The sequence below is a fragment of the Leucopleurus acutus genome (genome assembly GCF_964270905.1).
Source record: "Leucopleurus acutus genome assembly, chromosome: X".
NCBI classification, from domain to species: domain Eukaryota; kingdom Metazoa; phylum Chordata; class Mammalia; order Artiodactyla; family Delphinidae; genus Leucopleurus; species Leucopleurus acutus.
The window spans coordinates 66499578-66526444 of record NC_139148.1 but is presented as its reverse complement, the minus strand read 5'-3'; the positions used below and the strand labels follow the sequence as shown (position 1 = coordinate 66526444).

The window sequence follows — 26867 nt, the reverse complement described above, 5'->3', positions numbered from 1 at the left end:
CATACAAGGGAACTCCCATAAGGTTAACAGCTGATTTCTCAGCAGAAATTCTACAAGCCAGAAGGGAGTGGCATGATATACTTAAGGCGATGAAAGGGAAGAACCTACAACCAAGAATACTCTACCTGGCAAGATCTCATTCAGATTCGATGGAGAAATGAAAAGCTTTACAGACAAGCAAAAGGTAAGAGAATTCAGCACCATCAAACCAGCTCTACAACAAATGCTAAAGGAACTTCTCTAAGTGGGAAACACAAGACAAGTAAAGGACCTACAAAAACAAACCCAAAACAATTAAGAAAATGGTCATAAGAACATACACATCAATAATTACCTTAAACGTGAATGGATTAAATGCTCCAAACAGAAAACACAGGCTTGCTGAATGGATACAAAAACAAGACCCATATATATGCTATGTACAAGAGACCCACATCAGATGTAGGGACACATACAGACTGAAAGTGAGGGATGGAAAAAGATATTCCATGCAAATGGAAATCAAAAGAAAGCTGGAGTAGCAATACTCATATCAGATAAAATAGACTTTAAAATAAAGAACGTTACCAGAGAAAAGGAAGGACACTATACAATGATCAAGGGATCAGTCCAAGAAGAAAATATAACAGTTATAAATATATATGCACCCAACATAGCAGCACCTCAATACATAAGGCAACTGCTAACAGCTATAAAAGAGGAAATCGACAGTAACACAATAATAGTGGGGGACTTTAATACCTCACTTACACCAGTGGACAGATCATCCAAAATGAAAATAATTAAGGAAACAGAAACTTTAAATGACACAATAGACCAGATAGATTTAATTGATATTTATAGGACATTGCATCCAAAAACAGTAGATTACAATACCTTCTCAAGTGTGCACGGAACATTCTCCATGATAGATCACATCTTGGGTCACAAATCAACCCTCAGTAAATTTAATAAGATTGAAATCATGTCAACCATCTTTTCTGAACACAACACTATGAAATTAGAAATGAATTACAGGGAAAAAAACGAAAAAACCACAAACACATGGAGGCTAAACAATACGTTACTAAATAAACAAGAGATCACTGAAGAAATCAAAGAGGCAACAAAAAATACCTAGAGACAAATGACAATGAAAACACAATGATCCAAAACATTTGGCATGCAGCAAAAGCAGTTCTAAGAGGGAAGTTTATAGCTATAAAGCCTACCTCAAGAAACAAGAAAAATCTCAAATAAACAATCTAACATTACACCTAAAATAACTAGAGAAAGAAGAATAAACAAAACCCAAAGTTAGCAGAAGGAAAGAAATCATAAAAGTGAGACCAGAAATAAATGAAATAGAAACAAAGAAAACAATAGCAGAGATCAATAAAAGTAAAAGCTGATTCTTTGAGAAGATAAACAAAATTGATAAACCATTAGCCAGACTCTTCAAGAAAAAGACAGAGAGGACTCAAATCAATAAAATTAGAAATGAAAAAGGAGAAGTTACAACAGACACCGCAGAAATACAAAGCATCCTAAGAGACTACTACAAGCAACTCTATGCCAATAAAATGGACAACCTGGAAGAAATGGACAAATTCTTAGAAAGGTATAACCTTACAAGACTGAACCAGGAAGAAATAGAAAATATGAACAGACCAATCACAAGTAATGAAATTGAAACTGTGATTTAAAATATTCCAAAAAACAAAAGTCCAGGACCTGATGGATTCACAGGTGAATTCTATCAAATATTTGGAGAAGAGTTAATACATATCATTCTCAACTCTTCCAAAAATTTGCAGAGGAAATAACAAATCCAAACTGATTCTACAATGTAAAAATCACCCTGATAACAAAACCAGACAAAGATATTACAAAAAAAATTACAGACCAATATTACTGATGAATACAGATGCAAAAATCCTCAACAAAATACTAGCAAACAGAATCCAACAACACAGTAAAAGGATCATACACCATGATCAATTGGGATCTATCCCAGGGATGCAAGGAGTCTTCAGTATAGGCAAATAAATCAATGTGATATGCCATATTTAGAAATTGAAGTTTAAAAACCATATGATCATCTCAATAGATGCAGAAAAAGCTTTTCACAAAATTCAACACCAATTTATGATAAAAACTCTCCAGAAAGTGGGCATAGAGGGAACTTACCTCAACATAATAAAGGCCATATATGACAAAAACCCAGCAAACATCATTCTCAATGGTGAAAAACTGAAAGAATTTCCTCTAAGGTCATGAACAAGACATAGATGTCCACTCTCATCACTATTATTCAACATAGATTTGGAAGTCCTAGCCATGGCAATAGAGAAGAAAAAGAAATAAAAGTAATACAAATTGGAAAAGAAGATGTAAAACTGTCACTGTTTGCAGATGACATGATACTATACATAGAGAATCCTAAAAATGCCACCAGAAAACTACTAGAGCTAATCAATGAATTTAGTAAAGTTGCTGGATACAAAATTAATGCACAGAAATCTCTTGCATTCCTATGCACTAATGATGACAAATCTGAAAAAGAAATTAAGGAAACACTCCCATTTACCATTGCAAAAAAAAGAATAAAATATGGAGGAATAAACCTACCTAGGGTAACAAAAGATGTGTATGTAGAAAACTATAAGACACTGATGAAAGAAATTAAAGATGATACCAGCAGGTGGAGAGATATACCATGTTCTTGAATTGGAAGAATCAATATTGTGAAAATGACTATAGTACCCAAAGCAATCTACGGACTCAATGCAATCCTATCAAATTACCAATGGCAATTTTACAGAACTAGAACAAAAAAATTTAAAATTTGTATGGAGACAAAAAAGACCCCGAATAGCCAAAGTAGTCTTGAGGGAAAAAAAGGAGCTAGACGAATCAGACTCCCTGACTTCAGACTATACTACAAAGCTACAGTAATCAAGACAATATGGTACTGGCACAAGAACAGAAACATAGATCAATGGAACAAGACAGAAAGCCCAGAGATAAACCCATGTACCTATGGTCAACTTATCTATGACAAAGGAGGCAAGGATATGGAGAAAAGACAGTCTCTTCAATAAGTGGTGCTGGGAAAACTGGACAGCTACATATAAAAGAATGATATTAGAACACTCCCTAACACCATTCACAAAAATAAACTCTAAATCAATTAAGGACCTAAATGTAAGACCGGACACTATAAAACTCTTAGAGGAAAACATAGGAGGAACACTCTTTGACATAAACCACAGCAAGATCTTTTTTAATCCACCTCCTAGAGGAATGGAAATAAAAACAAAAATAAACAAATGGGACCTAATGAAACTTCAAAGCTTTTGTACAGCAAAGGAAACCATAAACAAGATGAAAAGACAGCCCTCAGAATGGGAGAAAATATTTGCAAATGAATCAACGGACAAAGCATTCATCTCTAAAATATATAAACAGCTCATGCAGCTCAATATTAAAGAAACAAACAACCCAATCCAAAAATGGGCAGAAGATCTAAATAGACATTTCTCCAAAGAAGCCATAAAGATGGACAAGAATCACATGAAAAGCTGTTCAACATCACTAATCACTAGAGAAATGCAAATCAAAACTACAATGAGGTATCACCTCACACCAGTTAGAATGGGTATCATCAGAAAATCTACAAACAACAAATGCTGGAGAGGGTGTGGAGAAAAGGGAATCCTCTTGCATTGCTGGTGGGAATGTAAATTGATACAGCCACTATGGAGAACAGTATGGAGATTCCTTAAAAAACTAAAAATAGAATTACCATATGATCCAGCAATCCCACTACTGGGCATATACCCAGAGAAAACCATAATTCAAAAAGACGCATGCACCCCAATGGTCATTGCAGCACTGTTTACAATAGCCAGATCATAGAAACAACCTAAATGTCCATCGACAGATGAATGGATAAAGAAGTTGTGGTACATATATACAATGGAATATTACTCAGCCATAAAAAGGAATGAAACTGGGTCATTTGTTGAGACGTGGTTGGATCTAGAGACTGTCATACAGAGTGAAGCAAGTCAGAAAGAGAAAAACAAATATCGTATATTAACGCATGTATGTGGAACCTAAAATATGGTACAGATGAACCGGATTGCAGGGCAGAAATTGAGACACAGATGTAGAGAAAAAATGTATGGACACCAAGGGGGAAAGCTGGGGCATGGGTGGTGTGCTGAATTGGGTGATTGGGATTGACATGTATACACTGATGTGTATAAAATTGATGACTAATAAGAACCTGCTGTATAAAAAATAAATAAATAAAATTTAAAAACAAAAAAACAACTAATACTAAACTTTCTTTGGGTTATTTGTATGGAAATATGTTAATATATATATTTCAGATATTACATGAAATTCCTAAAAATCTTATATGTTCTGGTATCATGTTATAAGTCATAATTCTAGTGATTATTTTAAAATGTATATCTCAGAAATAACTAAATTTCCTTGTCAATTGCATTATTTTGAACTTTCATCAAATCTTTAACTGTGGTCATTTTTAAATCTTTTGACATTTACAGACAGTTCTGTTTGTACTCTGATGCTTTTGCAAAAATGTTCCTATAAAAGGGTTTCATCTTCAAGAAAGTCATGGAAAAGACTGACAAGCGCAGGTTTCTGGTACATGACTATACTGCTAAACTGAATGAATAAGCATTTTCAGAACTCTAATGGAAAACTGATGAATTCATAAAAGGGCTAACAAAAGATCAAGATGAAATAAAATTAATTACATGGGACTGAGTGAACTGATGATTATGATTATAATTTTTGTGACTTTCTGTTTGAATAAAAAAATAAATAAAAAATAAATCCACTACGTATGTTAAAAAAAAAGAAAAGAAATCCATGGGACAATTTTAGTGTAGGTACAGGCAATCCTACAAATTTCAATACCTCTGAAAGAAGCAAATGTATACAGTAAAATAACTGAAGTTTATAATATGACCTTCAGTCATCCTAAAAAGATTACATTAAATGTTAGAGTTGAACCTCTTCTTAAATAATAACAATATTAATACTAATAATAACAAAAGCAAACATTTGTAAAGTGCTTAAGAGTTTATAAAGCACTTTCTAAAAAGTATGCTTCATATTGAGATCATCTAGTCTAGCTTCCTTATGGAAAAAATAATAAAACTAAATCCCAAAGAAATATAACTTACCCAAAGTCACATAGGTTATCAGTGGCAGACCTGAAACTAGGATCCTGGTTCTCTGAATCTGGATCAATGCTTCTCTCATACACCATGTACCCTTGTTTAAAACAAACAGCTTATGTGGGTTGGAAAGAATATAATTTATAAATATTTGCACCTAAAATGGTGTTTTAAATATTCAGATACTTAAAGAGCTACTTGATCATTTCTACAGAATACAATTGTCTAAAATACAGATTCCTCGAGGACTTCAGAAAATCTAGGTTTTACCCTGCCGCCACCATCGTGGTAAATGTTATCTGTTTTTGTTTTGTTAGGCAATCACTATTACAAAAAAATTCACACAAAACATTTTGTGAATTTCCAATCTTATAAAGACAAGAAAATAAGTTTATAAATATATAAAGTTTTATAAATTTTATAAAACTAACCACTGCTTTTTAAAATACCATTTTAATGAAATCCAAATATGAAATTTTAATTATCAAATTTTCCAATGGGATTTATTTGTATTACAAAATGACTTAACCACAGAGATTTCAAAAATAGCAATTTTTCTTTCTGCATTTATAATAAAATTCAATTCACCACTGTTCTCCTTACATGTATCTTTACTTGTGAGAAATGAGGTCCAACCGAAAAACTATATGCCTGTGTTTGATTCTTCATTAACTCACGGTTTACATATATCAGGTTGTGATTGAGGATGTTTATAGAGGAACTAATCTAGGCAGACCATGGCACAGTTGATTTTAATGAAAGAATAAACAAAATATTTGCTAAATGAGTGTCATTATATAAAAGCGTACATTACATCACACATACAGACATCCAAGCAAAGAGCTTTCATTGCAAACTCTGAAACTCTGACGTTCGTGAAATACATTAGGATACAATATTATTTTTTGCTTAAGCTATATGTGTTGTGTGTGAATCTCATGATAGTTTTGAGATATTTGGAGTGAATCCAAATTGTTTATTTCCCTAAGGGGAGAAAATGAAAGTCTCATAGATATTCCAAGTTATAAGGATATTAATTCCCATAACTCCTAATAATATTAATAAACATTTCTTTAGGCTACTTTTCTCAAATAGTGCATATTTTCTTTTTTTTTTTTACTTTTAATTTAAAAAAATTCCTATAAAGGATTAATTACATGGCAATACATTATCCTTGAAAAAAATGATAGAAATAAACACAAATACCTTAAACCTGTGCCATAATTACATTATAAAATTCTGAAATTTGTTTATACTACAATCATGATCATACCAGATTGCAAGCAATGAAAAAAGTATGGCATATGTTTTTATTGTCTCAATGTCACAGTGCATACCTAAATTTAAATGATCAAGTGTATGGAAGATACTACATACACACACATTCACAAATATACTCTTTCCCTCATATACATAAATATTTTAATATGGTTTAATGCTTCCCCAGTTTACTAATTTGTGATCTTGTTATATTGGGGACATATCTAAGAACCCAGGCAAGGTAACTCCAGATACTCTGCTTTTAATCACAGTAACATTGTGAAACATTATTTTCCTCTCCTCTGGAGACCTTTGATTAACACGTGGCACACCTGTGGTGTAATGTAAGTGTGTTGACTGCATGAAGTTTAGATAAATTCTTATTGTTATTGATAACATGGATGTTCTCCAAAAAAGTTTAAATCATCACCTTTGACATATTGTCAGAGACTATAAGTACAAAAACAGGGTGATTCAAACAGAATGGAAGACTTTTAAAATGTTCTAGACTACCTGACTTCTTGTGGGGATTCATGAACAACCTTGGGTTTACATCTCCTTGTGGTCTTGAGGAAAGACGTAACACTGTGGCTTCACTTCTACCTTCAGTGGAGATGTATGCTCTAGGATGAATCAGCAACAACACTGATGTGGAACCTTTGACATGAGGGACACAAAGGGAGCATCTGTAAGATTATTGGAAATAAACATGAAAGTTCCTGTATAAATTTGTTTTTATTACATATTCATATAAAAACTATCTATCAAGTACTAAATGTTTGCAAGTTCAATTCTTTTTGAATCACTGTGTGTTGCTTTTTATGTCTTTGCAGTCCTATGGAGCAATTACTCTAAGAGTCACATATATCACAGTATGGTGAAATGGATATCATCCACATGCTCAGGTCCATGAAATCTCACCTTACATAATTTTTATAAATCTCAGTAATTTTGACTCTGAGCCCTCACTCATTAGAATAGATGGAGGAATGTGGGTGACCTCCCACTCTCCAAGTTCCTATTCTAGGCACTTTGAGTTGCCTATAAATTAGGATTGACTGCTGTAAGCCTTGGTGACTGTCATCATTGACATCAAACCTGCTAAATGTTTTCATGGATCCTGACCTTCCACATTTGGCAGGCACTGAAATGCCTCTCAGATTAGTCTTCCAAGCGATCACATGTCACACCAGAGAGATTCTATCAATGTGCTTAAGGTAACAGTGCTTAGAGTCAAGACTCCATGGCCATCCTGTAGTTACCATGCCATGCACAATGAACAAGGAACATGACCTTCCAACACTTGCAGAAACTTAAGAAAATCTAAATCTGTATGAGTTTTAAGAAAGGTATCCCTCTTTCCTCTAGTCTTATCTCTCCAAAGAAACAACATCAACCCCCTGACCTCTAGGATCACCCAGAGAATTAAGCCTCTTTAAAGGCAATAACTCTCAAGAAAATTCCCTGTTAATTCCCTGTAAAGGAGCTTAGAACTCAACCTTCCTATTTTTAAATGTTTGGGTGAGAGGAAGCATGTTGGGTGTGTATGTAGAGAAACATCATCTATTTAATCTAGTGAGAATCTTTGTCAGCAGCAAAAGCAATGTAGAAATTACTATAGAAATACATCATCCTCTCAGGTAGCCATTTTTTAATTCCACAGTGATCAGAATTTCCAGGGAGGAGAAAGAGTATATTTATGAAAGAGCATAGTCTCCAGAGGGAAAACTCTACTTACTAGTCCTGTGTCCTTAGGCAAGTTTATCTCTCTGTCTTTTCTCGTCTTAGAGAAATTGTGACAATTAAATGAGTTGATGTATCAGAAGCACTTACATGCCAGATGCATAGTAAGCACTTGGTAAATATTTTCAGTTATTGTTAAAATTGTCAGATATCAACGTAAGAAGATATTTATTTCTTAAATATATTCTTTATATGAGAAAAATAATACTCTTTATGGGTAGTCTGTCCACTGGGATAATTTTTGTTTTTTCACTTTGGAGACAAGAAGTTTCCACTCTGTGTTGAGCAAATTTTTGGATCCTGCCTCTTTTGGCTTGAGAGAAACAAATGGTGGAATGATATTTTGTTGTCTTTTTGATACTCTTGAGCACATTTCACTCCTGTACTCCCCTGACAACGGTCCAAACTTCTGTTAATACTTGTCACATGTACTTGTAAGACAGGGGTCTGTGTCTTACTTTCTCTTTTCTTCCAGTTTTATTGAGATATAATTGACATACAGCACTGTATAGGATCATGGTGTACAACACAATGATCTGACTTACATACATCACGAAATGATTACCACAATAAGATTAGTGAACATCCATCATCTTATATAGATACAAAGAATAGCATTTGCTTTTTTCTATTTTATAAAGAATAGAAAAAAGTGTTTGCCTTCTGATGAGAACTCAGGATTTTCTCTCAAAAATTTTCATGTATGATGTACAGTTGTGCTAGTTGTATTTATCATGTTGTACATTACATCCCTAGTATTTATTTATCTTATAACAGTAAATATGTACCTTATGACCACCTTAAACCAATTCCCCCTGCCCCCATCCTATGCTTCTGGTAACCACAAATATGATCTCTTTTTCTATGACTTTGTTTGATTCTTTGTTTCTGAAGTATAATTAACCTAAAACACTATGTTAGCTCCTGTTACATAACATAGTGACTTGATATTTCTATACATTTCAAAATGATCACCATGATAAGTCTAGTTACCATCTGTCACCACACAAAGACACTACATAATTATTGATTATTCTCCACACTGTACATTTCAAACTTGTGATTCATTTATTTTGTAATTGAAAGTCTGTACCTCAGTCTCCCTCAACTATTTCTCTCCTCCTCCCACCCCCATTCCCTCTGGCAACCACCATTTGTTTTCTGTATCTATGTCTCTGTTTTGTTGTGTTTGTCCATTTGTTTTGTTTTGTTTTCTAGATTCCACATATAAGTGAAATCACACAGTACTTGTCTCTGTCTGACTTATTTTACTTAAAACAATACTTTCTAGGCTCACCCACGTGGTCACAAATGGTAAGATTTCATTCTTTTTATGATTAAATAATATTCCATTATATATGTATATACTACATCTTCAATATTCATTCATCTATCAATGGACACTTGGGTTGCTTCCATATCTTGACTATTGTAAATAATGCTTCAAAAACATAGGGGTGCACATATCATATCTAAATATTGTATTTGTCTTTTTAGGATAAATATCCAGGAGTGAAATTGCTAGATTATATGATACTTCTATTTTTACCTTTCTGAGGAATCTCTATAATTTTTTCCATAGGGGACACACCAATTTAAATTCCCAGCAACAGTGCATGAGAGTACCCTTTTCTCCAATATTTGCCAAAACTTATTTTTTTGCTCTTGATAATTGCCATTTGGACAGGTGTGAGGTTATACCTCATTTTAGTTTTTATTTGCATTTCCCTGATGATTAGTGGTGTTGAGCATCTTTTAATATATTAATATATTTGTTGGCTATCTGTATGTTATTTTTGGAAAAATGTATATTCAGGTCCTCTGCCCATGTTTTAATCAAATATTTAGCTTTTTGATGGTAAATTGTATACTTTGGATATTAACCTCTTACTAGATATATCATTTGCAAATATCTTCTCCCATTCAGTATGCAGCCTTTTCATTTCATTGATAGTTTCCTTTGCTGTGCAAAATATTTTTGTTGATGTAGTCCCATTTGTTTATTTTTTTCTATTGTTTCCCTTGCCTGAGGAGACACATCTAAAAAATATTGCTAATGCAGATTTCACAGAGTATTACCTATATTTTCTTCTAGAAGTTTTATGGTTTCAGGTCTTACATTTAAGTATTTAATCCATTTTTAGTTTACTTTTGTATATGGTGTTAGAAATTAATCCCGTTTTATTATTTTGCATGTAACTGTCCAGTTTTCCGTAACATTTACTGAAGAGGCTGTCTTTTCTCCATTGCATATTCATGCCTCCTTTGTCATAGATTAATTGCCCATATAAGTATGTCTGTATCATAGAGTTTTGATTTGTAGTATAGTATAGCTTTGTAGTATAGTTTGAAATCAGGGAGCATGATACTTTGGGCTATTCAGGGTCTTTTGTGTTTTGTACACATTTTTGAATTATTTGTTCTAATTCTGTGAAAAATGCCATTATTATTTGATAGAGTTTGCATTGAATCTGTAGATTGCCTTGGTTGTATGGTCATTTTAGCAATATTCATTCTTCCTATCCATGAGCATGGTATGTCCTTGCATCTGTTTGTGTCCTCTTCAGTTTCATTCATCACTGAGCTATAGTTTTCAGAGTACAGGTCTTTTACCTGCTTAGTTAGATTTATTCATAGGTATTTTACACTTTTTGATGTGACAGTAAATAGGATTGCTTTCTTAATTTCTTTTTCTAATAGTTCCTTTTTAGTGTATAAAATTGCAACAGATTCCTATATATTAATCCTGTGTCCTGCACTTTACAGAATTCTTTAGTGAGTTCTAATAGTTTTCTTGGTGACATCTTTAGGATTTTCTATATAGAGTATCATGTCATTGGTAAGCAATAACAGTTTTACTTCTTCCTTTCCACATTGGATTCCTGACTGCTGTGGCTAGGAGTTTCAATATTATGTTGAATAAAAGTGGTGAGAGTGGGCATCCTTGTCTTGCTCCTGAACTTAGAATAAATGCTTTCACCTTTTTATCATTGAGTATGTTATCTGTGGGCTTGTCATATACAGCCTTTATTATATTGAGGTATATTCCCTCTATTCCAACTTTCTGGAGAGCTTTATATCATAAAAGGATGTTGAATTTTGTCAAAAGCTTTTTCTACACCTATTGAGATGACCATATGATTTTTATTCTTCAATTTGTTAATGTGATATATCAAATTATTTTGCAGATATTGAACTATCCTTGTGTCCTTGGAATAAATCCCACTTGATAATTATGTATGATCTATTTAATGTATTGTTGGATTTGGTGTGCTAATATTTTGTAGAGAATTTTTGCATCTATGTTCATCACTGATATTTGCCTGTAATTTTCATGTTTTTTTGTGATATATTTGTGTGGTTTTGGTAACAGGGTGATGCTGGCCTCTTAGAATTAGTTCAGAAGCATTATGTGCTCTGCAAATTTATTGAATAGTTTGAGAAAACTAAGTATTAACTCTTCCCTACATGTTTGGTAGAATTCACCTGTGAAGCCATCTGTTCCTGACCTTTGTTTGATGGAAGCTTTTTAAATTACTGATTCAGTTTCATTACTGATAATTGGTCTGTTCGTATTTTCTAGTTCTTCCTTGTTCAGTCTTGGGAGATTGTACATTTCTAGGAATTTTTTCCATTTCTTTTATGTTGTCCATTTTATTGGCATATAGCTGTTCATAGTTAGCTCTTATGATCCTTTGTATTTCTGTGGTGTCACATGTAACTTCTTTTTCGTTTTTCATTTTATTGATTTGGGTCCTCTCTCTATTTTTCTTGATGAGCCTGGCTAAAGCTTTATCGATTTGGTTCATCTTTACAAAGAACTAACTCTTAGTTTTATTGACCTTTCTCTATTTAATTTATTTCAGCTCTGATCTTTATTTCTTTCCTTCTACTAACTTTGGGTTTTGTTAATTCTTCTTTTCTTAGTTCCCATAGGTGTAAGGTTAGGCTGTTTAATTTGAGATTTTTCTTGTTTCCTGAGAAAAGTTTGTACAGTAAGTCCCTTACATACGAACAAATTCCATCCTGAGAGTGCATTTGTAAGTCCAACAAAGTTAGCATAGGTACCCAACTAACACAATTGGCTATATAGTGCTAGTTTTACACTTGGCTTGCGGACTTCCTGGGCTTGAAATAAAGATACTGTACTCTATACAGTACTGTACAATAAAGTACACAAAAGCACAACCCCTCATACAGGATGCATGTATGACACAATGTATGCCAGACACGTGAACTAACTTACATGATTAGACATGCAAACGCATGTTCACATCTTTGAAAGATGGTGATTTGAAGGTTTGTATGTTTGGAACTTACTGTATGATATTTCTATAAACTACTCTCTTAGAAATGCTTTTGCTGAATCCCACAGATTTTGGATCATTGTGATTTCATTTGCACTTATCTCCAGGTACTTTTGATTTTCTCTTTGAGATCTTCAGTAATCCATTGGTTGTTTATTGCACATTGTTTAGCCTCCATGTGTTTGTGATTTTTGCAGTTTTTTTCCATGTAATCGATTTCTAGTCTAGTCTCATAACATTGTGGTCAGAAAAGATGGTTGATATATGATTTCAATTTTCTTAAACTTACCACGACTTGTTTTTTCATCTAGCATGTGATCTGTCCTGGAGAATGTTTCATGTGCACTTGAAAATAATTTGTATTCTGTTGCTGATCTAATGTGTCATTTAAGGCCAGTGTTTCCTTACTGAATTTATGTCTGGATGATCAGTCCAATGATGTAAGTGGAGTGTTAAAGTCCCCTACAATTATTGTGATATTGTCAATTTCTCATTTTATGTCTGTTAATATTTGCTTTATGTATTTATGTACTGATGTTGGGTGCATACATATTTACAATTATTATATATTCTTCTTGTATACATCCCTTTATCATTATGTAATGTCTTTTTTTGTCTCTTATTACAGTCTTTATTTTAAGGTCTATTTTGTTTGATGGAAGTAGTGCTACCCCTGCTTTCTTTTCATTTCCATTTGCATGGCATATCTTTTGCCATCTTCTCATTTTCAGTCCACATGTGTCTTGAGATCTTAAGGGGATCTCTTGCAGGCAACATATATATGAGCCTTGTTTTTGTATCCATTCAGCGACTCTATGTCTTTTGATTGGAGCATATATTCCATTTAAATCTAAAGTAATTATTGGGCTTCCCTGGTTGTGCAGTGGTTAAGAACCCACCTACCAATGCAGGGGACATGGGTTAGAGCCCTGGTACAGGAAGATCCCAAGTGCAGCAGACCAACTGAGCCTGTGTGCCACAACTTCTGAGCCTGTGCTCTATAGCCTGTGTACCACAACTACTGAAGCCTGCATGCCTAGATCCCATGCTCCCCAACAAGAGAAGCCACCACAATGAGAAGCCCATGCACTACAATGAAGAGTAGACCCCGCTTGCTGCAACTAGAGGAAACCCACACACAGTGATGAACACCCAACACAACCAAAAATAAAAACAAATAAATAAATATTGATAGATATAGTTCTTTTTGTTCCTTTCTTCTTCTTTTGGTCTCTTCCCTTGTGATTTGATAAATATTTTCAGTGATATGTTTGGATTCATTTCTGTCTTTCGTGTTCTGTATCTATTATGGATTTTTGTTTTGTGGTTATCGTGGGTTTTATATATAGCAATCTATATATATGTATGTTATATAAGTTGCTGATTTCTTAACTTTGAATGCATTTTTCCAACCATGAATTTTTACTTCTCCCCCATTTATTGTTTTTGACATCATAACTTACATCTTTTTGTTTTGTGTATCCCCTTAACTACTTATCATGTATACAGCTGATTTTACAACTTTTGTCTTTTAACCTTCCTTCTAGCTTTATATGTCATTGATTTACTACTATTACTGCATATTTGCCTTTACCAATGAGATTTTTCATTTTGTAATTTTCATATTTCTAGCTGAGGCCTTTCTTTTTCTGTTTAGAGAAATCCCTTTAACAGTTCCTTTAAATCTGGTTTTGTGCTCCTGAACTCTTTTTGTTTCTGCTTGCCTGTAGAACTTTTAATATCTCCTTCAAATCTGAATGTTAGCCTTGTCAGGTTGAGTATTCTTCATGATAGCTTTTTCCACTTCATCCCTTTAAACATATCATGGCCCACACCTCTACCTGCAGAGTTTCTGCATAAAAGTCAATGATAGTATTATGGGAATTTCATTGTATGTAACTTGCTACTTTTCCCTTGCTGCTTTTAATATTCTCTTTTTTCTTTTTCTTTTTTCATTTTAATTACAGTGTGTCTTTGTGTAGTCATTTTTGGTTTGAACCTGCTTGCAAAGTCTCTGTGCTTCCTGGACCTGGATGCTTTTTTTTTTCATTTCCCAGGTTAGTTAAATTTTCAGCTATTATGTCTTTAAATATGTTCTTTGCCACTTTCTCTTTCTCTTCTCATTCAGGGACCCTTATAATGAGAATGTTGTTATGCTTGGTGTTGTCTCAGAGGTCTCTTAAACTGCTCCCAATTTTTAAAATTCTGTGTTCTTTTTTCTGTTTAGCTAAAACAATTTCCACTACTCTGTCTTCCACTTTGCTGATCTGTTCCTATGTATCATCTAATCTACTGTTGATTCATTCAAGTTTAATTTTTAGTTCATTTATTATATTCTTCATCTCTGTTTGGTTCTTCTTTATATTTTCTAACTCTTTTTCTTTACTATTCTCACTGTGTTCACCCACTTTTTGTCCTGAGTTCTTTGAGCATCTTTATGATCACCACCATGAATGCTTTATTGGGTAGATTGCTTATCTCCAATTAAATTCTTCTTCTGGGGTTTTATCTTGTTGCTTCATTTGGAACATATTGCTCTGTCACTTCATTTTGCTTAATTTGCTGTTTTTATTGCTATGTATTTGGTATACTGTTTATATTTCCCTATCTTAGAGAAGTGGCCTTATGTAGGAGACATGCTATGGGGCACAGCAGCACACTCCCTTCTTGTCACCAGAGCTATATGCTCTCAGGGTGCCCCCTATAGGGGCTATCTGGGTCTTTCTGCTGTGATAAGCTGACTACTACGGATACTGGTAGGTGTAGCTGTCTCCTGTTCCAGTTGGTTGCCAGCCCCTGCCTTGTGTGGAGACTACTGGCTTCTGGTGGGTAAGGCATAATCCTGCCATGACTAGGTGCATGACAAGGGAAATCCTCATCCTGGTGCCAGCCTACTGGTGAGTTGGGCTATGTCACAAGGTGACTGGCTGCAGGGTTAGGATCCTGGAGCTAGTATCCACCTGCTGTTGAGCTGGGCCATGGCCAAGGGCATGTGGCTGAGGGGCTCAGCGTCCTGGAGCTGGTTTCAACATCCTCATGGGAGGATATGGTGCCTTAGGCATCCTGACACTGGTGCCTTCCCACTAGTGGGTAAGGCTTGGTCCCAGGGATACTACCAGCTCCTTGTGTGTAGAGTTAGGACCTGGGGTCTCTGACTATGGTCTGGAGTCCCAGAGATAGTGTCAACTCAATGGTGGGTGGAGCTGGGACCAAGAGGGTCCTTGGGCTAGTTCTGGCCCAATGGGCACAACTGAATCCTGGCATATCTGCCTGCAATGTGCAGGGGGTCCCAGAGTTGATGTCCACCCACATGTGGGAAGGGCTGGGACCCAAATATCCCAGGGCTAATTCTCATCCCTGGGAGGTAAGGCTGGACCCCAGGGTTAGTGCTGGCCCACTGGTGGGTGGAGCTGGGTCTTGGTTACTCTGGCTCTGGGGCCTTGATTTCACAGACCTGGCGTTGGCCTGTTGTGTGTTGGGCTGGATCTTGTGTGCTGTGTGAATAAGGCCAAGTCCTTGGAAGCTCAGGGGGTCCTAAATCAGCCAGCCTGCTAGAGGGAAGACCCCAAAATGGTGTTGCCAGCATCAGTGCACTCATGGTAGGATGAGTTTCCAAAAATAGCTGCTGTCAGTGTCAATGTCCCTAGGGTGAGTCCAAATTGCATCCTCTCTGGGAGGCTCTCCAAGATCAGCAAGTGGGTCTAACCCAAGTTTATTTCAAATTGTTGCTTCTGCCCTGGGTCTCAGAGCTTGTGAGATTTTGTGTGTACCCTTTAAGAGTACAGTCTCTATTTCCCACAGCCCTTCAGCTCTCCTGAAACTAAGCCTGACTGGCCTTGAAAGCCAAACAGTATAGAGTCTTGTCTTTCTAGTACAGGATCTCTGGGCTGGGGAGCTCAATGTGGGGCTCAGACACTTCATTCCTTGAGGAGAACCTCTGCAATTGTAATTATTCTCCTGTTTGTGGGTCACATATCCAGGGGTATGGCTCTTGACTATACTGTGCCTCCATTTCTCCTACCCATCTTGTTGTGGTTCCTTCTTTACATCTTTAGTTGTAAAATATCTTTTCTGCTAGTGTTCAGGTTGTTCTCATCAATAGTTGCTCTGTAAGTATTTGTAATTTTGGTGTGCCTGTGGAAGGAGTTGAGATCAGGGTCTTCCTACTCTGCCATCTTGGCCACTCCACCTGTGTATAACTTCTTGATAAAGCAAGGATAGTACTGTTCTCCTGTACATTTTTAAATGTGTAGACAATTCATCTATGTTCATGTATTTTCAATTTGCATTTTGTTTATAGCAGGGGAAGGTGAAAATTTTGGACCTATTGCTGAGGAACAGGGGTGTAATTCATTCTGTTGTTCATCCTTTTGTGTAAATAAAGTTATTTTCTCATATGCTCCATAGAACAATATTGCCATTTGGACAGAAAATATAGGCTTTAATATTTTTTTCCAGAAAAATCATATTGAGGATTAAGGGAAGGGAGCCATGTTTCATTAAGGCACTTAAGGGTACCATTATTTTCAAGAAAGATCTTCAAGGTGACATAGATAAACTGATAGAGCATATAGATTATTTTCGGTAATTATTTGATTATATTGTTTTGGAATCATCCATAAATTCAAGAGAGAGTTTGAAGATCCTCCTTCCTATGTTGAATATCCAAAGCACCATCCTTGCATTTCACACATGACTGAAGAACCAAACTACCATGTTCTGAAAATCCATCACGAAATTTTGAGGTCACAAAATAATATACAACTGGATCAAAACAGCAATTTAAATTTGCAAGACACAGGGAAATTATGTGGAAAAATAGAGTGCTCTTAATAAAGGAGCAGTTTGAAAAGATTCGTTGCTTCACCATCATAAAGAAAGGGAAGTTGAGGTGGTAGGGTGTGAAACAAACAATGAATACCACTGCACACAACAGGACCATCCACAAAGCCTTTTTTCTCTCTTTGGTATTCTGAGGGGGAACTTGGAATTCCTGTAAAATTTTTCTTGTTCTCTATGTGCAATAAGTAATAATTACAACAGGTAAGACAAACCCTCCAAGTTCAGCTACAGTTACCATGCCAATAGTAGACACCATGCTAATATGTTGAAGCCCTAAATTGGAAAAGCAGGATTCAGTATTGTAGGCTAATCCAACATTTCTCAGAATTGGAAGTGGCTAACAGGCAGTCCCCATGATGACCCAGATGGCAGCACTGATGCCCACATCATACCTACGCTTCCAGTCTCTGGCCCTGAAAGGCTTGAGGAGAAAGAAGCACCTCTGAAGGCTGATGCATGTCAGGAAACAAATGCTGGCATACATGTTGAGATACTTTAGGTAGAAGCACAGCAGGCAAAGGGCCCTCTGGAAAGGCCAGTGGTGGCTGATGTAATAGTAAATCCAGAGGGGTAAGGACAGCACATGAGCAAGGTCAGCCACAGAGAGGTTGATCATGAAAATGATGGCTTTATTTTTCTTGCTGATGAAGCAGCACAAAATCCACAAGGCTGCACTGTTAACCAGTAGACCAGGGATAAATATGAGGATATAGGTGGTTGCACAGAGAGAGTACTGAAATGACATTTGAAGATCAGTGCACTTTGCTCTTATACTGTTTGTGCTGTTATTTCCCATCTTGAGAATTTGTGTTCCTTCCTTAGGGAAAGTATCAGAATGATAATTTCTGCAGAAAATAGAGAAAAATAGGGTCAAGGGCATATCAGTCCATGTTTGGGTATACAAATGTATTTTTATTCTACCAAAGAGGTATTCAAGTGTGAACTTTCATAAACTCAAAAGGTCTTTTCTATGTAAGGTGAAAATATCTTGCCAATCTACAACTGGATAACAGTACTGTTGAAGATATTTTCAGAACCAAAAAGATCAGTGTTTTGGCAATAACTTCAGTCAGGTTGTTCCCTTAGTAGTCAGAGGAAGTAATCAAACTTGCAGAGATAACCAAAAAGTAAGTCTTCCTGGCAAATAGCCGCCAAACATACATTTCAAAATTCTTGTTTTACATTCAGTTTTACAATTATCTCTATCTGTATTTTCAAAGTTTGAGATCCAGCTTTTCCTATCCTCAATGCTGAGAGAGATAAAACTCAATCTATTTTGAAAGACAACCTTATCAGGGATTAGATGACTGCTGAGGTTAGTCGATGAACATTTAGGAATGAAACATGGGATAAGGGTCTGGGGAAGGGCTGGCAGGTCACTAGGCCTTGAAAGATAGGGGCTTGGAAAAGATATTACAACTCAGATAAACTTTGTCTCCTTCAGAATTTGGCTGAGGGCACAATTAGTTCTGCTTATATAGCATGGAACTTTCAGAAGCTTCAGTAACTTTAAAGATCTGTATTTATTAACAGAATTACAGTAGCTTCAGACATTCACATTTATTGAGACTATCCTTGCAACCATTGAAAGCAACTACCAGAATATGTGAGAGACTAGAGGGTATCTGGTGGTAGATGCAGCAAAAGGGGCTGCCTCTACTTCAGCTCTAGCTCTCAGGGCAAGTTCAGTGAAAAAGTTATTAATGTGGATGGTTATATTTTTAACAATCATAATTGTTAGAAGTCCTCTCTTCTAGGGAGACAAAAATCCACATCTCTGATATTTCAGCCTAGTTCAGCCTACTAGAGCCAAATAAAATAAAGTCTACTCCCTGTTACACATGACACTCTTCAAATATCTAAAGATAGGAATTCTGTCATCTCTCATATCTTCCCTTATACAGGTTATACGTTCATTCCTAGTATGGCATCATTCTTTTCCTTGGCTTTCTTTTGGATCAGGACATTTTGCTTTTAGCCAAAAGTCACTACAACACAGCTTATTTTACCCATGGAAAGGAGAGTTAAAGAACCCAAATGTTTGATATATTAGGAAATATAACTTATGCATTTGATTGCAGAACAAAAGCATAAATGGGATTTTAATACTCTCTTATATTTGTCATCACTTGCAAAAACATTTAGACTGCTTCACAATTATAGAATTAAAAGGAAAATACGACAGACTTAAGATAACTATTGAAAGCAATATAGAGTCTAAAACAGTGCCTACTCAACCCTAAACACAACCAATTAAAATGTAAAAATCAGAGGGGGAGGAGTCAAGATGGCAGAAGATGAGGACACAGAATTTGTCACTCCTCACGAATACATCTGCAGAGAAAGGACCTTCAGATGGCAGAGAAGTAATATGTGAAGATCATCTTCCTCCCCACAGATACATCAGAAATACATCTAAATGTGGAACAACTCTTACAGAACACCTACTGAATGTTGGCAGAAGACCTCAGACTTCCCAAAAGGCAAGAAACTTCCCATGTACATGCGTAGGGCAAAAGAAAAAAGGAGAAAATGGAGACCAAAAGAATAGGGACAGGAACTGCACCTCTGGGAGGGAGCTGTGAAGGAAAAAATGTTTCCACACACTAGGAAGCCCCTTCACTGGCAGATATGGGGGATGGGCTGGGGGGAAGCTTTGGAGCCATGGAGGAGAGGGCAGCAAAAGGGGTGCAGAGGGCAAAGCGGAGAGATTCCTGCACAAAGAATCAGTGTTGACCAGCACTCACGAGCCTGAGAGGCTTGTCTGCTTACCTGACAGGGTGGTGGGTAGATGGGAGCTGATGCTCGGGCTTCGGAGGTCATGTCCTAGGGAGAAGACTGAGGTTGGCTGCATGAACACAGCCTGAAGGAGGCTAGTGCACCACAGCTAGCCAGGAGTAAGTCCAGGAAAAACTCTGGAACTGCCTAAGAGGCAAGAGAACATATTTTGGGCTGCGTGTGGAGACAGGGTTCAAAGCACGACCTACATGAGCTCCAGAGACAGGCACAACCCACGGTTATCAGCACGGACACCAGAGACGGGGATGAAACACTAAGGTTGCTGCTGCAGCCACCAAGAAGCCTGTGTGCAAGCACAGGTCACTATCCACACACACACACCTCCCCCCCAGGAGCCTGTGCAGCCTGCCATAGCCAGGGTCCCATGATCCAGGGACAACTTTCCCGGGAGAACACATGGCATGCCTTAGTCTGCTGCAAAGTCATGCTGGTCTCTGCTGCCACATGCTCACCCCACATTCCAATTATAACTACTGTACCCATCCCTCCCAAAGGCCTGAGTGAGCCAGAGCCCCCTCATCAGCTGCTACTTGAACCCCATCCTGTCTGGGTAGAGAACAGATGCCCTCAGGTGACTGACATGCAGAGGCAGGGCCAAATCCAAAGCTGAACCCCAGAAGATGTGCAAACAAAGAAGAAAAAGGGAAATTTCAGCTTTCAGCCTGAGGAGGAGCAGAGTAAATCTCCACAATCAACTTGATGTACCCTGAATTTGAGGAAAACCTGAATAGACAATGAATCATTACAAAATTGAGGTGGTGGACTTTGAGAGCAACTCTAGAATTGGGGTTTGCTTGCACAATTTAATTTCTTTCTTGTTTTATGTTTATCTTAGTTTAGTATTTAGAGCTTATTATCATTGGTGGATTTGTTTATTGATTTGTTTTTGATTTGTTTTGTATTGATTGTTATTGATATATATTTTTTTTCCTTTTTCTTTTTTTGTGAGTGTGTATGTGTATGCTTCTTTGTGTGAGTTTGTTCATACATCTTTGTTTTTCCCATTTGTCCTACGGTTCTGTCAGTGTTTTGTTTTCTTTTTTAGTACAGTTTGTAGTGCTTGTTATCACTGGTGGATTCGTTTATTGGTTTGGTTTCCCTCTTGCTTTCTTTCTTCTTTTTTTATTTTTACTACTTCTTAATTATTTCATTTTTAATAATATTTTTATTTCAATAACTATTTTATTTTATTTATTTTTCTTTCTTTCTTTTTTTTACTCCATTTTGCTCAGAGCTGTGTGGCTGACAGGGTCTGGGTGCTCTGACCGGGTGTCAGGCCTGAGCCTCTGGGGTGGGAGATTTGAGTTCAGGACATTGGACCACCAGAGACTTCCCAGCCCCATGTAATATCAAAGGGCAAAAGCTCTCTGACAGATTTCCATCTCAGAGTTAAGACTTAAATCTACTCAACAACCAGCAAGCTACAGTACTGAACAGCCCATACCAAACAACTAGCAACACAGGAACACAAGCCCACCCAGTAGCAGACAGGCTGCCTAAAATCATAAAAAGTTCACAGACACACCAAAACACACCCCCGGATGCTGTTCTGCCCACCAAAAATTCAAGACCCAGCCTAATCCACCAGAGCACAGGCACAAGTTCCCTCCACCAGGAAACCTACACAATCCGCTAAACCAACCTTAGCCACTGAAGGCAAACACAAGAAACAATGGGAACTAGGAACCTGCAGCCAGTGAAGTAGAGACACCAAACACAGGAAGTTAAGCAAAATGAGAAGACAGATAAACACACAGCAGATGAAGGAGCAAGGTAAATACCCACCATACCAAACAAATGAAGAGGAAATAGGAAGTCTACCTGAAAAAGAATTCAGAGTAACGATAGTAAAGGTGATGCAAAATCTTGAAAATAGAACGGAGAAAATACAAGAAAGGTTTAACCAGGACCTGGAGGAACACAAGAGTAAACAAATGATGAAAAACAACACAATAAATGAAATTTAAAATTATCTAGAAGGAATCAGTAGCAAAATAACTGAGGCAGAATAACGGATAAGTGACCTGGAACATAAAATAGTGGAAATAACTACTGTAGAGAAAAATAAAGAAAAAAGAATGAAAAGAATGGAGGACAGTCTCAGAGACTTCTGGAACAACAGTAAACACATCAACATTTGAATTATAGGGGCCTCAGAAGAAGAAGAGAAAAAGAAAGGGACTGAGAAAATATGTGAGGAGAATATAGTTGAAAACTTCCCTAATATGGGAAAGGAAATAGTTATTCAAGTCCAGGAAGCACAGAGAGTCCCATACAGGATAAATCCAAGGAGAAACATGACAAGACACATATTAATCAAATGATCAAAAACTAAATACAAAGAAAACATATTAAAATCAGCAAGGGAGGGGACCTTGAAGATGGCGGAAGAGTAAGACGCGGAGATCACCTTCCTCCCCACAGATACACCAGAAATACATCTACACGTGGAACAACTCCTACAGAACACCTACTGAAGGCTGGCAGAAGACCTCAGACCTCCCAAAAGGCAAGAAACTCCCCCACGTACCTGGGTAGGGCAAAAGAAAAAACAGAGACAAAAGAATAGGGACGGCACCTGCACCAGTGGGAGGGAGCTGTGAAGGAGGAAAAGTTTCCACATACTAGGAAGCCCCTTCGTGGGCGGAGACTGCGGGAGGCGGTGCGGGGAGCTTCGGAGCTGCGGAAGAGTGCACAGCAACAGGGGTGCGGAGGGCAAAGCGGGGAGATTCCCGCACAGAGGATCGGTGCCGACCGGGACTCACCAGCCCGAGAGGCTTGTCTGCTCACCCGCCGGGCCGGGCGGGGCTGCGAGCTGAGGCTTGGGTTTCGGTTTCAGTCGGAGCGCAGGGAGAGGACTGGGGTTGGTGGCTTGAACATAGCCTAAAGGGGTTAGTGAACCACGGCTACCTGGGAGGGAGTCCGGGGAAAAGTCTGCACCTGCCGAAGAGGCAAGAGACTTTTTCTTCCCTCTTTGTTTCCTGGTGCTCGAGGAAAGGAGATTAAGAGCGCTGTTTAAAGGAGATCCAGAGACGGGCGCGAGCCGCGGCTAAAAGCGCAAACCCCAGAGACGGGCACGAGCCGCGGCTAAAAGCACGGACCCCAGGGACGGGCGGGAGATGCTAAGGCTGCTGCTGCAACCACCAAGGGGCCTGTGTGCGAGCACGGTCACTATCCACACCCCTCTTCCGCGGAACCTGTGCAGCCCGCCACTGCCAGGTTCCCGGGATCCAGGGACAACTTCCCCGGGAGAACTCAGGGCGGGCCTCAGGCTGGTGCAACATCACGCCGGTCTCTGCCACCGCAGGCCCGCCCCGCACGCAGTGCCCCTCCCTCCCCCCCGGCCTGAGTGCGCCAGAACCCCCGAATCAGCTGCTCCTTTAACCCCGTCCTGTCTGAGCAAAAAACAGACGCCCTCCAGCGACCTACACGCAGAGGCAGGGCCAAATCCAAAGCTGAGCCCCTGTGAGCTGTGAGAACAAAGAAGAGAAAGGGAAATCTCTCCCAGCAGACTCAGAACCAGCAGATTAAAGCTCCACAATCAACTTGATGTACGCTGCATCTGTGGAATACATGAATAGACAACGAGTCATCCCAAATTGAGGAGGTGGGCTTCGAGAGCAAGATCTATGATTTTTTTCCCCTTTTCCTCTTTTTGTGAATGTGTATGTGTATGCTTCTGTGTGAGATCTTGCCTGTATAGTTTTGCTTCCATCATTTGTCCTAGGGTTCTATCCATCCACGGTTTTTTAAAAAAAAATTTTCTTAATAATTAATTTTAATTTTAATAACTTTATTATACTTTACCTTCGTTCTCTCTTTCTTTCTTTCTTTCCTTCCTTCCTTCCCTCCTTTAGACAACGAATCATCCCAAATTGAGGAGGTGGTCTCTGAGAGCAAGATTTATGATTTTTTCCCCTTTACCTCTTTTTGTGAGGGTGTATGTGTATGCTTCTGTGTAAGATTTTATCTATATAGCTTTGCTTCCAACATTTGTCCTAAGGTTCTATCCGTCCCTTTTTTTTTTCTTTTTTAAATAAGTATTTTTTAATTCAATAACTTTATTATACTTTATTTTATTTTACGTATCTTCTTTCTTTCTGTATTTTTCCTTCTTTCCCTCCTTCCTTCCTCCCTCCCTCCCTCCCTCCTTTCTTTCCTTCTTTCCTTCTTTCCTTCTTTGCTTCTTTCTTTCTTTCTTCCCTCCTTCCTTCCATTCTTCCCTCCTTTCTATCTTTCTTTCTTCATACTTCTACTAATTCTCTCTACTTTTTCTCCCTTTTATTCTGAGCTGTGGAGATGAAAGGCTCTTGGTGCTCCAGCCAAGAGTCAGGGCTCTGCCTCTGAGGTAGGAGAGCCAACTTCAGGACACTGGTCAACAAGAGACCGCCCAGCTCCACATAATATCAAATGGCGAAAATCTCCCAGAGACCTCCATCTTAACACCAGCACCCAGCTTCACTCAACGACCAGCAAGCCACAGTGCTGGAAAACCTATGCCAAACAACTAGCAAAACAGGAACACACCCCCACCCATTAGCAGAGAGGCTGCCCAAAATCATAATAAGACCACAGACACCCCAAAACACACCACCAGACGTGAACCTGCCCACTAGAGAGACAAGATCCAGCCTCATCCACCACAACACAGGCACTAGTCCCCTCCACCAAGAAACCTACACAACCCACTGAACCAACCTTAGCCACTGGAGACAGACATCAAAAAAAGTGGGAACTACGAACCTGCAGCCTGAAAAAAGGAGACCCCAAACACAGTAAGATAAGCAAAAAGAGAAGACAGAAAAACACTCAGCAGATAAAGGAGCAAGATAAAAATGCACCAGACCTAACAAATGAAGAGGAAATAGGCAGTCTACCTGAAAAAGAATTCAGAATAATGATAGTAAGGATGATCCGAAATCTTGGAAATAGAATGGACAAAATGCAAGAAACAGTTAACAAGGACCTAGAAGAAATAAAGATGAAACAAGCAATGATGAACAACACAATAAATGAAATTAAAAGTCCTCTAGATGGGATCAATAGCAGAATAACTGAGGCAGAAGAACGGATAAGTGACCTGGAAGATAAAATAGTGGAAATAACTACTGCAGAGCAGAATAAAGAGAAAAGAATGAAAAGAACTGAGGACAGTCTCAGAGACCTCTGGGACAACATTAAATGCACCAGCATTCGAATTATAGGAGTTTCAGAAGAAGAAGAGAAAAAGAAAGGGACTGAGAAAATATTTGAAGAGATTCTAGTTGAAAAGTTCCCTAATATGGGAAAGGAAATAGTTAATCAAGTCCAGGAAGCACAGAGAGTCCCATACAGGATAAATCCAAGGAGAAATATGCCAAGACACATATTAATCAAACTGTCAAAAATTAAATACAGGGCTTCCCTGGTGGCGCAGTGGTTGAGAGTCCGCCTGCCGATGCAGGGGACGCAGGTTCGTGCCCCGGTCCGGGAAGATCCCACATGCCGCGGAGCGGCTGGGCCCATGAGCCATGGCCGCTGAGCCTGTGCGTCCGGAGCCTGTGCTCCGCAACGGGAGAGGCCACAGCGGTGAGAGGCCCGCGTACCGCAAAAAAAAAAAAAAAAAAAAAAAAAAGTTAAAAAAAAAAAATTAAATACAAAGAAAGCATATTAAAAGCAGCAAGGGAAAAACAACAAATAACACACAAGGGAATCCCTATAAGGTTAACAGCTGATCTCTCAGCAGAAACCCTACAAGCAACAAGGGAGTGGCATGATATACTTAAAGTGATGAAGGAGAAAAACCTGCAACCAAGACTACTCTACCCAGCAAGGATCTCATTCAGATTTGATGGAGAAATTAAAACCTTTACAGACAAGCAAAAGCTGAGAGAGTTCAGCACCACCAAACCAGCTTTACAATAAATGCTAAAGGAACTTCTCTAGACAAGAAACACAAGAGAAGGAACAGACCTATAATAACGAACCCAAAACAATTTAGAAAATGGGAATAGGAACATACATATCAATAATTACCTTAAATGTAAATGGACTAAATGCTCCCACCAAAAGACACAGATTGCCTGAATGGATACAAAAACAAGACTGTTACATATGCTGTCTACAAGAGACCCACTTCAGACCTAGAGACACATACAGACAGAAAGTAAGGGGATGGAAAAAGATATTCATGCAAATGGAAACCAAAAGAAAGCTGGAGTAGCAATTCTCATATCAGACAAAATAGACTTTAAAATAAGGACTATTAGAAGAGACAAAGAAGGACACTACATAATGATCAAGGGATTGATCCAAGAAGAAGATATAACAATTGTAAATATTTATGCACCCAACATAGGAGCACCTCAATACATAAGGCAAATACTAACATCCATAAAAGGGGAAATCGACAGTAACACATTCATAGTAGGGAACTTTAACACCCCACTTTCACCCATGGACAGATCATCCAAAATGAAAATAAATAAGGAAACACAAGCTTTAAATGATACCTTAAACAAGATGGACTTAATTGATATTTATAGGACACTCCAACCAAAAACAACAGAATACACATTTTTCTCAAGTGCTCATGGAACATTCTCCAGGATAGATCATATCTTGGGTCACAAATCAAGCCTTGGTAGATTTAAGAAAATTGAAATTATATCAAGTATCTTTTCCGACCACAATGCTGTGAGATTAGATATCAATTACAGGAAATGATCTGTAAAAAATA

General features: G+C 37.8%; 1 pseudogene across 1 annotated transcript; it reads right to left on the bottom strand.

Moving 5' to 3' along the window:
• Positions 1–17104: 17104 nt before the first annotated feature.
• On the bottom strand, positions 17105–18146 carry LOC309978273 (putative P2Y purinoceptor 10; annotated as a pseudogene). The gene has a single exon. The product of its transcript is annotated as a putative P2Y purinoceptor 10 (transcript).
• Positions 18147–26867: the final 8721 nt, after the last annotated feature.